This window comes from Magallana gigas, chromosome 1, assembly GCF_963853765.1.
Source record: "Magallana gigas chromosome 1, xbMagGiga1.1, whole genome shotgun sequence".
Lineage (NCBI taxonomy): Eukaryota > Metazoa > Mollusca > Bivalvia > Ostreida > Ostreidae > Magallana > Magallana gigas.
The window spans coordinates 15172203-15182035 of NC_088853.1; the positions used below are offsets into that span (position 1 = coordinate 15172203).

General features: G+C 30.6%; 1 long non-coding RNA gene and 1 other non-coding gene across 2 annotated transcripts; one reads left to right on the forward strand and one right to left on the reverse strand.

Moving 5' to 3' along the window:
* Window positions 1-378: 378 nt before the first annotated feature.
* Window positions 379-1905, forward strand: LOC105321407 (uncharacterized). Its single transcript, XR_010713844.1, has 2 exons — window positions 379-560; window positions 1460-1905. It is a non-coding gene; the product is annotated as an uncharacterized protein (transcript).
* A 929-nt stretch (window positions 1906-2834) lies between these two features.
* LOC105321451 (uncharacterized) lies at window positions 2835-5780 on the reverse strand. Its single transcript, XR_010713845.1, has 4 exons — window positions 5664-5780; window positions 4713-4936; window positions 4330-4359; window positions 2835-4170 (listed from the first exon to the last, which is right to left on the reverse strand). It is a non-coding gene; the product is annotated as an uncharacterized lncRNA (long non-coding RNA).
* Between the last annotated feature and the right edge of the window lie 4053 nt (window positions 5781-9833).

Consider the following 9833-nt stretch of genomic DNA (forward strand, 5'->3'; position numbering starts at 1 on the left):
AAAATCGTCACATGCATTACAATCATTGTGAAAGCATACCAACTTCTAAGGCCTTTCTGCAATAATTCCAATGTCCAGATGTTGATAATTTTATTAAAATAGATATGTTTCCATTAAGGTACTTAATAAGTAATTCCTAGACGGCCTCAATAAAAACTCCAATCATACTAGGCTATCAAGTACATTCATATTCTCTCTCTCTCTCTCTCTCTCTCTCTCTCTCTCTCTCTCTCTCTCTCTCTCTCTCTCTACCACACACATTTTATGGACAGCTCTTATCATTCCAAGGTTAAATAGAAATGGCTTACAGAGACCATCAAGTACACTCTTTATCAAACTACAATTTATAAACCAATACACACGGTTATTCTAGAAGTTAGAACAAGGGCTTCTAATCATGGATCTTCATCGGATAATCGCCGTTTTTCTTGTTACAGGAATGGTGAACGCAATCAATGTAACATCCCATGGTCAACAATCTCAGTTTGAAGAGTTAAAACACGAAGTGGAGGACCTATCCAGAAGCCTGACTTCAGCCCTCACTTATATACATCAAAAATGTACGTTCATGTTTGCCTTTTTGATGGTTTTTGTGTGGTGGCAAGGTGTAGTGTGTAAAAAAATGACGTTTAATAACCGTTTTTCTTTAAGTAGTTCTGAATTGTAATGAATGCCAAGCAAATGAATTGTGCAGGTATATAGTGTTGCATGTGATTTTAAAGTAGATCTAAACGCTTATTCACTATAGTTTTACATACAAAAATAGGGGAAAACACGAAAATAAAATCAATCCTGAGAACATTGACGAAAATTGCATTATCGATACCCACAGTCATATAACGCTGAGCAGAAAGTACAGTTTCTTTCAATATATGCCTTAAATTAAAAAGTTCTTTAACTCTCATCAAATTAAACCTATACCATCTTAAACATGTGTTCATATAAAATATCATGCTAAATACTTTTATTTTGTTTTCAAAAAAGAAAAATGACTTCCGCGTCTTGTCATATTTCTATTATCAAAACAAAAATGATGAAAAATTCCAAATTTTCTCATACTTTTTAAATAGGGAAATGTCTTCGTAGACGTCACCTACAACAACAGTCATATATTTAATGTAATTGTATGATCAAGTTACATTGAGAATTCCATCTTGGGCGACTTCTGTGGACAGTTTTGTATATAAAAAAAACTACGGAAGAATTGATTTCTTCTGCTTGAATTAAAAAATAATACGTGAAAATACATTGTTTATTACATAAGAACCATCATTGTATTAGTCAAATCAAGGAACTAGAACAGACTCTTAATTGTTTGGCATTCTTGTGTAAAAAATGTTACATTTCACTATTTCGTGATATTTTTAAGAAATCACTTTAAAACAGGGGAACAAACTATGACTATACTAGTACCTAGTTTTTTTTTCCTGTAATAATTTATAATATTCTAATGTTTCAGTGGATGGTACCTCTGTAGGAAAGCAGCCCGTGGCTTTCTCGGCTTGTCTTGGATCCACTGGCCCTCCTAAAACGCTTGCCCCCCACCAACCCGTTGATTTTAACAGTGTGATTTTTAACGAAGGTGGGGCTTACAACTTCCATCAAGGAATCTTCCGAGCGCCTGTCAGCGGTGTTTATCACTTCGCTGTAAATTTCATGTGTACTCCGCCTGGAGATTGCTGGCTCGAAATTGTTAAGGAGGGCAGTCGGTTGGTCTATACTTACGCTAGCGGAAGTGAACACAATGTGGGTTCCACTGAAGTCAATATAAGATTAGATGCGGGACAGGGCGTGTGGTGTCGCAGCCCGATGACGCAGGGGCACACAACTCTTCACCCCGAAGGAAAATATTCCTGTTTCTCAGGTCATCTCATTTCATAAAATAAAATCGTTGGTGGCTATCAAGCAACGCTCTCTTTTATCATTATCTCATACTAGTATTGTTCTCATGTTTGCGAAATCAACTTTGACTTACAACTTTGACATCGAAGGATTTGACTTTTAAATTCAAATCAAAGAAAGATTCTCAATCAAAGGGATGTAGAACATTTCATAAACAAAACACACTTATAAAGAGGAAATTTCCACAATTTATTGGGGTTTTTTAGTATTCTTTCATTTATCATTAAAACCACACAAATTTATTCTTAAAATAGTTAAAAGTTGCTTGATTTTCATGAGATTGAAAATGTTCAATCAAAAATATTCGATACGATTACCTTAAAAAAATACACAAGAAATGCTTCACATTCAAATGGGCATATTAAATAACGTCGATTAAGATAATAACCATAAAACAAAAAGAAACAGCAATTGTTATTTTGTAGGCGCATCGATAAGATAACAATTCTGTTGTGAAACCAGTACATTTTGTCTTCATTATCTCCAAATTGTACATGTATATAGATAACAGTTAACAGATGACCTACACGCGGTGTCAACAACCTATTAAGATAGCTGAATGGTTAAAATTTAGACTATCTGCATTAAGACACTAAAAACTATCTAAATTTAAAAGTTTAACATATGTTGCTTTTTTTTTATACTGAAAGATAATTTATAGTTTAAAAATCAAATAATTTTGAAAATTTAAAGATTTATGGTTCATTTTTAGTCAATTTTTATATAATGATATATTTTTATTTTTGTTTATTGATTGCTGACAATGCTTCAGTAGTCAATTTCTTATGATTATCATTTTAGTGTCAGTTGTTGGACTTAAACCAAGATACAATGTTCACAATTCTGTAAACAAGGCTCGTGTCATGTGTTTGTTAACATTAGTTCAATATATCGGGAAAAGAAATTTCACAATTTATATCTGCTAATTTGTTTTGTTCAAAAATTTACAGTTTCTACCGTTTGTGAAATTCACTTTAAGTCTAAACTTGGAATATCTTATTAACATTCAAAAAGATGACATGAGCTTTATTTACATAACAAAAAATTGTGAGTTCTGTAAATCGCTTACAACTTGACGATTGACACTTGAATTTTGGTTGACTACTAGAAACGTCTAACTGGAGCATTGTAAACCTTTAAGATAGATCTGGTAACTAATTTTTTGAATGCATAGCATCCGGAATTGCTGTACATTTGACAGAGTGTTTATTTTTTTTTTTATAAATGCCTCTGCATCCTGAAAGATTTATTAGTATGCCATTTACAGTCAATTGCAAAATAATAATCGAGTTTTTAATAGATTGCTAAATTGCTCAATAGGGTATTCAATGTGGTCAGGCAGGTGTCATGTGGTTAATCAAGTGTAGTTTATGTTTTCCTTTGAACTACACACCAGTTCATATTGTCCAAAAAATCGCTTTAACACTCTTTTTTATTGTTAATATTTCAATCCATAGTATCTTAAAAGAATGTTCACCTGACCAGCACTGGATGTTAAGAACAAATAGGAAAATGTTTGAAAATTTAAAAGACGTTTCCAAAGAAACAAAAGAGAAACTTATCAAGTATAAACTTAAAACGAGGGGAACTTTATCCAGGACTGTAAAAAATAAATAATGACATTATAGTACATGTATCAATTTCTTGTACAACATACAGTGCTAATAGTATTTTGTAAGGTAACTGCTTGCTTAATTATATTTCCAAAAAGCTGCTAGGGCTTTATTTACTAGACAAAGCTTACATTTTGTCCAAAAGCTATTGAAAATCTACCGGTATTCTGTATTTTGCTATACAACTACTATCACTTATTAATTGCAATTTACAAGTTTCTGTATCTACATTATATATTCAATATACGCTAAATATTGGGTGCACATAACTTTTTTAGAGTTCCAGTTGTAATAGCAATGTAAAGATGTAAAATGGTTCAGTTTATGAGTAACTAGTTCACAGTCATCAATGAAAATAAAACAATCTCTGTTTTGAGAAATGTCATCAACAAGCTATCAATAGAATTTCGGTCGCACCATTGGAGACGTACGAGGAGTATCATAGAGTATTTCGGAAACCCGTCCATTTTCAATGACGTCATCACTATCCGATCGAAATGTCTGGTTTTTGAAATACATCTGGCTTGATGACATATCTGTATTATTGATTACGTCACGACTCCTTTGGAAATCTACGTCACTGTAACGTGTGTTTAACCGAGAGACAGAAAGTCTAGGATGATTCCCAGTGAGAACGGGGCTTCCTGGGTTCATTCTAAAATATCAATAAAGAAAAAGAAAGTGTAACCATAGTCTTTAATTAAAATGTCTTTTCCCATCATTACGTCACGTCAAAATTTCTTGATAAAATTTTAAAGGTAAATCTTTTATCATTAATTTATTTTGAAAAATCAATTTGGTTTAATGCCAATACCTGGAATTGGATCTGAGATAAGAACTCTTTCTGAAATATAAATCAATAGAATATTAAACTTAATAGAATCAGACTGAAAATAAAGTAAGTTATTGAATTTCATGCATTGTTTTCTGATTATTGTATTGGAACAAACATTTTGAAGAATAAATATTGCTTCTTCTGGTCGCAATATTTGAAAATAGTCATGTTTTTGTACAGGCGGAGTATGAATTCAACTTAAAAGATTATGATTAATGTAAACATATAAAGGTCTTAAAACACTTCTGTTGCAGACAAGTGTTGAGTACCATTGCATGTATCTAGTGCATTTCTGGACTCAATGTCGACAACAACACAAGCATTCATGCACCACATCTGCTAAACAAATATAGATATCTTACAAAGGTTTCATATTTTTTCTGCATACAAGTGTGATTAGAATGATGAGACAAATGATAACGATGCTGAGGGCGGACAGAAGAGCAATGACCAGAATCCTCTCTGCTTCCGTAAGGTTGTTTTTATGGGTTGGTATCCCGGAAACGGAAACATCCTCCGTCATGGTTTTAGTTTGGATGATTTTCCAATATTTCCGTTACGGGGATATTGAACTGCAGGTGAAAACCTGTGAATAAAAAAAGGCGTTAATTGATACTTTCTTTTTGTTATCTTTAAATTGTAGAAAAGATCTTTGTCACAAATTGTGTGGAAAATGTTGAGGTATACGCAGAATATTAAACTTCAATGTCTCCAAGTGTATTTCATCTAGACGTTTCCCCATGTGTGGTCGTCTTAGATTTACAAAAAAATCTAATGGAATTGAGCTGTACTCACTATTTACCTTGTCTTTTATTTATAGATATAGAAGATATACCCTACACTAGGGTAACTCGTCAAAACCAAGTACAAATTGATATTAAAAATGTATCGTTAATTTTTGTCATATTGATGTAAAACAACAAAATTATATCTAAAAAGTTATTCTGATTGATAATCCATATTTTATGTAACAATTGACATGTAATTTTCATTTTTTTCAATTTATTTCTTTAATTTATACAACTTATCAGAGTACATGACATTATAAGAACAATCTATAGATAAGGTACCATTGTAAATAGACATGTGTTATCTTCGAGCAAGCAGAAGGCATCGCTATCTGAAGAAGGAATTAAAACATTGGGGTACAGTTTATGTATCCAATCAACCTAACATGCATAGAGAGCATGTCGTCTGAGTTAAAAATACAATGCTTTATAGAATTACTATCAATTTTTTTAAATTATTAAGATTAATGACAAAATATTATATCAAAATGGTTTTTTTTAAACTAGTTAAGACAATATACTTACATGCATGAATGTTAAACCAATACAGTTATAAACAATAAACGTAGTACGTAGGTATAGAGGGTACCTGCATTATCTATCGTGTTGATGTGTATTCTGTCCCGGTCCATTGTGTGATGATATTTGGATCAATGCCAAGTTTTACCAACAGGTGTGTAAATACCAAGGTAAGGTGATATAAAGGTAGGAAATACCTCTCTCTCTCTCTCTCTCTCTCTCTCTCTCTCTCTCTCTTTTCCCACTAACTGTGCTGTGTAAACAAGTCTCCATTTTTCATTTTTATGGATCTTCGCATTTTGTATTATATACGATGAACATCATTGATGAACATTGTTTATACGTTAATTAAAAAAAAATTGCTGTGCATCCAAAGTAAATATACTAGTGTTAGGATATCAATTTTGCTCAAAAACTTTGTACACGTGATATTTGTGAAATAGTTCGTTGTACATTTAATGCAATCTGCTTTTTTTTTACTTGAACAAACACACTCACTTGTCAAATAAAACTTAGTAAACACTTGAATACATCTTTGGGGTTTGTTTCTACCCATCTAACGGTACCTGTTTAGAATGTGTGTACGCAGTGAGTTAAACATGTATCTACTTGGGTTAATTTATACGTTTATCTTTAATACAACTTGTATGACTGTATGTATTTGATTTTTTCATTACATAGTAAACCAACTAACACTCATTAAAACTTTTTCGAAATTATTGAGTATGTAGTCAGTGGTTTGCTGAATATATATTTTTTTTTGGGGGGGGGGGGGGTATCCAAGTTTATGTATCTTATTTATTGTTTTAGAACGGTTTCAATGGGTAATATCCGCGACTATGACGATCTTTCGAACATCGCAAAATTTTCTCCCGCGGAGATCAATGTATACCGTATATGTAACTATTTAAACACTTATTTAATGATTTACATGTACCTGCTGGTCAGTTTTTTAAATTCACAATTAAGCTAGATAATGTTATGTGTATAAGTTGTTACAAGAGCTGAATAATTATATTGAGTGATCAATTGATATAGACAAGAATATCATAATTTGTACAAATCTTCTATTTTAATGGTGCTAGATGGTCGTGTCTATTTTTAGACCTTATTAATCTCCTTTAACAGAAGAACAAACTTTGTATTAAGTTACAGAAATATATTGAAATATTTATTCTAAAATACTAAAACTTATATTTTCTTGCAAAATTGACTTTTCCGTACAATTTGGTTTTTGAGAAAAAGACATCCACAGCATATAACCAGAAAAATATGATTCATTTTTGAGATGGGCCGATTTTGGCCCTTAGAGCCCCTAGTTCTTTGTTGCGTGTATTCTGGTTGAACATAGTAAAGATAAAATTTTAAGTTCAAAAATAAGTTTATTAACACAGGAATGTAACAAAACATATTACAATAAAGCATATTTTTTTTTCAAAAGATAGTCATTAATGGTTTAAGAAAAACAGAGTAAGTCTCAACTGACATCAAAAACATGTATTTGTTTGTTTTTAAACATGCCCAACAGAGAAAGTTTTAGATTGGATAACAGAAAAATTAATTTTACTAAATTGAGAAGCATTGTTTAAACACACTGAATAAGCTCTAATTAAAAGGGAGGCAATCAAGATAATTTTTTTATTCCATCTTTCACTTCATTTTCAATAAATGATGCTTTGAAAACGTTGGGGAAAAAAACTTAGTGAAAAAATCATTGAAAAATCAAATAAAAATTGGTAATTATCTGTTATATGTATTTCTTGGTTTAGTTTATTACCTTCAAATTATCTTTTTTTTAAATGTAACTTGTTTTAAATTCAAATCTATTAGAGGAGTAAGTCAGCCCTTTGTTATAAAAAAAATAATAACAGAAAATTTATACAAATGTTGGTATATATAAAAAGCATCCTTTTTTCACAGAGTTTACAACATTTTTCGACAATATTAGACATTGAAAAAATAAATGTACCACAATGCAAGGCAAAATCTATAATTACAGTAAAACCTGATTACAACGGATACAGATAAATGGGAACCTGCTTATAACGAACCCTGTGTTATTCCTATATATATTGCTCGATAGAAGCAGTTATATCGTTATATAAAGTTCATTTTTTTTTCAAAGGAATGAGAATAGTAAAGATACTTAATGTCCATATATAAGAAGCATACAAGTTAAAATAAATATGCAATTTTTACATTCAATATCAAACATATTCAAATAAAAATCTGTTTCACTTGAAGCAAAAAAACGAAAAACAAAAGACAAATAATCTAACACAAATACCTTCTATAAATTCAAAAGAGGCAAATTGGTAAAATTAGGTATATTTACATCTTTATAAGAAAGCTATCACAAAAAAAGCAAAATTTACAACAGACAATTATTTATTGTTGCACGCACATTTCAACATAAAAAAAAACACATTGTAGACAAACATGTTTAAAGATGGCAAAAATTTAAAGTTCATTCAACTGGAGGTTAAAAAACTTATGAGTCTTTTAGAAAACTTATTACAAACAATTATCGGTCAGCCTCCAAATTCTGCAACTCTTTTGGTATTTAATTTTTAGTCGATTTTTTTTTCACCAAAATTGACCATGATCAAGTTTCTAAATCAACATTCAAATATTCTTCAATAGATTTGTTATACTGTATATGTCAAAATGTTTTAACTGCAAGGCTTAAAGTTTTATAAATTTTGGTAATCAAAGTTATTATAAGGTAGAGTTATAAAGTTTCCAAAAAATTACAGTATGCAAAATATAAGACAAAATGATACATAAGTATAATGTAAATGAATCCCTCCTTCCCATACTATCTTAAATCATAGCGACATGTATCCGACTCCAAGACAAATCTCAGAACATTGTAAAAATATTATGCAACAATATCTGAACATTTAAAGAAGTAACCAAAATTTGCATACAACAAGAAAACAGACCAAATCACATACAAAACATAAAACAAAGAGTGAAAAAAAAAAAGGTCAAAAATGGTAAAATTTGTAGCATCTAAATATCGTACCTTTCATACAATGCATATCAGAAAGGATTACACTCAGTAAGCATAAATTCTTCAGATCCAACAACCGCACAACAAAAATGCCGTAGAGTTTTAAATCATTAATTAATTTCTCATAATAATAAGCATATAGTGGCAATGCAAGCTATAATATTCTGATCGTTATTAATAATAAGATTATCATTTACTGTAGATTCCTTATTTTACACAAGTGCTTTATCCGCAATCCTGTCAATTTATATAAGATAAAATTGTAAACTCCAAGTTTTCAAAACATGATTTCATATGTAGTTTATAAATATTAGAAAAAAATAGTGAAATCTTAAGAAAATATGGGTGCTTCTTACGACTTTACATGAAAGTCAATTCCTTGTGTTTAATTAGGAATCTATAGTAATATTCAGATCTATATTGATATTAAGAATAATATATATACATGTTGAATAAACACACACCAAACACCATTTAGGAAATGAGCAGTGTTGTGTGTTGTTCACTTATGGTTGCGTCATTTTTTTATTCCAGTCAAAATTGGATAAAGATATAACTGATGGATGGAGAGAGAAGTGGATGAATAAATTATGATTATGGATTAAATCGCTTGTACATACTATCATTGCACACAGCAAAGAACAATTATGAACTTGATATGTGTTTGATTATGATATTAACTATTTATGAATTGAGGTTATGAAGTAAGCTGACAAGTAAATAGAATCAATAACTCAATGAGTTAAAAAAAAAACAAAGCTTGCAGTAACACCAGATCTTCGAAAAAAATTAAACAATGGATGATATGGCTTGAATGTACATGTAGATGGATGTTGTTAAGAACCCAGTTCCAGTATGTTGTAAGAGCTTTTATTTGAACCATTTGTGTATGACAGAATAATGAAACGATAAAATATGCTCAAACCAAATGGATTGGGTTTTAACCTTTGAAGATTGCAGGTGGAATGATAGATAAATGAAAGATGGAAGATTGAAGCACTTTGAGGCATGTGGCAGACCACTAGATTGAAAATTCGAAAAAATTAAAAAGAAAAAAATGGATGTTATAGTGATAAAAATATTAATTTCATCATTTTTTAATAATACAACCCTTAAAACCTGAACCTATCAAAGAAATCAGCTCAAATTGTGGATCAATA